The sequence below is a fragment of the Borostomias antarcticus genome, assembly GCF_949987555.1.
Source record: "Borostomias antarcticus genome assembly, chromosome: 20".
NCBI lineage: Eukaryota > Metazoa > Chordata > Actinopteri > Stomiiformes > Stomiidae > Borostomias > Borostomias antarcticus.
This window is the reverse complement of record NC_140253.1, coordinates 1,194,278-1,196,324: the sequence shown is the minus strand read 5'-3', so window position 1 is coordinate 1,196,324 and position 2,047 is coordinate 1,194,278. Positions and strand designations below refer to the sequence as shown.

General features: G+C 46.3%; 1 protein-coding gene across 1 annotated transcript in view; it reads left to right on the top strand.

Moving 5' to 3' along the window:
- The window catches only part of tesk1a (testis associated actin remodelling kinase 1a), a 77,535-nt gene that overhangs the window by 63,098 nt on the left and 12,390 nt on the right, over window positions 1–2,047 (top strand). The window lies entirely within an intron of this gene.

The window sequence follows — 2,047 nt, the reverse complement described above, 5'->3', positions numbered from 1 at the left end:
GGCTAGAGAGGGATGTGAGGATGAGGATTCTGACCACATGATGATGATGATGGCGGGTTGTCCAATGATCGCAGAGTTGGCGGTCCAAATCCCGGCTCCTCCTGTCCACTTGTCGAAGTGTCCTTGGGCAAAGACACTGAACCCCAAATTGCTCCCAGTGAGCAGACTAGCGCCTTGCATGGCAGCTGCCGCCATTGGTGTGTGAATGTGTGTGAATGGGTGAATGAGAGGCCTTCATTGTAAAGCGCTTTGGATAAAAGCGCTATATAAGTGCAGTCCGTTTACCATTTACCCTCCTATGAGATGAATTCTGCACTACTGTAGTCCATGTACTGCATGTACTGTACTCCTGTGTGTGGTGACCTGAGCTGCAGGTTGAACCTGAGCGTGTGCTCTCTGTCTCCCCCTGCAGGTTGAACCTGAGCGTGTGCTCTCTGTCTCCCCCTGCAGGTTGAACCTGAGCGTGTGCTCTCTGTCTCCCCCTGCAGGTTGAACCTGAGCGTGTGCTCTCTGTCTCCCCCTGCAGGTTGAACCTGAGCGTGTGCTCTCTGTCTCCCCCAAGCCCCCAGGAATCGAAATCTAAAGTGAAGGCCTATTGAACCGCGCCATCTTGGCTAGATTTGTAGTCACTTGGCTATTTCCGGTTACTTTTGACTTGCGCAGTTGAGCTTCTCTGGCCGACGCGCGTCCACGCACGTTCCCGGCTCTCCCCGCTTTGATTTAGCAATGAAAACCGGCTTGCATATTAACCTGTTTTTGTCAAATATATCAATTGGAGAAATTATTTTTTGATCCTGGCATCTTAGTTTTAACAGGTTAAATATAATTGAACATGTTTTGTTTGCTAGTAGATGGTATTCATTCCGTTCGCGATAACGTTATTGCAGCCAGGCTAAATTCCTCCAGGGAGCCAGTGACAGGCGAGTTGAAGAGCTTCACTCCCCGCCAGCAGGAGCTCTGGCCGCGGCTACCGCATCTCGGAAAACCCGCTGAGTTCATGGCTGCTATTTCACACTCGCCCTTGATCAATCCCAATACCGATCCATGGTAATAATGAATCAATCGTTCAGATCAGATCGGCAGTGCTGCATGCATGTTACAACATCATTGTTAGCTTTATTAACATAACCATAGCCTACATTTATCTCTCTAACGTTAGGCTATCCATCTTACACCAGTCGGCCATTCGATAGCTGGAAGCGGTCAACGCCAACGTTGACTGAAAACACCCAAACTCAGTGTATCGTTTCATCTTCATGCTACACATCAACTCCTTTACATTGTATGTGAATAAATTCCTGTTATTCTAAAAATATCCCATTTCTGTCCATTCCTGGAAAAGGCTAATAATTGCTGTCAAATGATCACTCCAGTTTATCACCGTATCCCACTACCATTTCAACTATGCACAGGAGGTTGTCTTGTGGTCATTTTCATTAAAAAATGATTAGCCTGATCAGTTTGTTGTATGTATTAAGCCCTTTTTGAGCGGTATGCTTGTATTAATAGCTTATAGCTTGCCATACTCACCAACCTTGGGACCTCAGAAATAGGGAGCATTTCCAAACCAAATTGCCAAATAACCAAATTTATTCACATACAATGTAAAGGAGTTGATGTGTAGCATGAAGATGAAACGATACACTGAGTTTGGGTGTTTTCAGTCAACGTTGGCGTTCACCGCTTCCATTTATCGAATGGCCGACTGGTGTAAGATGGATAGCCTAACGTTAGAGAGATAAATGTAGGCTATGGTTATGTTAATAAAGCTAACAATGATGTTGTAACATGCATGCAGCACTTCCGATCTGATCTGAACGATTGATTCATTGTTACCATGGATCGGTATTGGGATTGATCAAGGGCGAATGTGAAATACTGTAGCAGCCAGGAACTCAGCGGGTTATCCAAGATGCGGTAGCCGCGGCCAATGCTCCTGCTGGCGGGGAGTGAAGCTCTTCAACTCGCCTGTCACTGACTCCCTGGAGGAATTTAGCCTGGCTGCAATAACGTTATCGCGAACGGAATGAATACCATCTACTAGCAA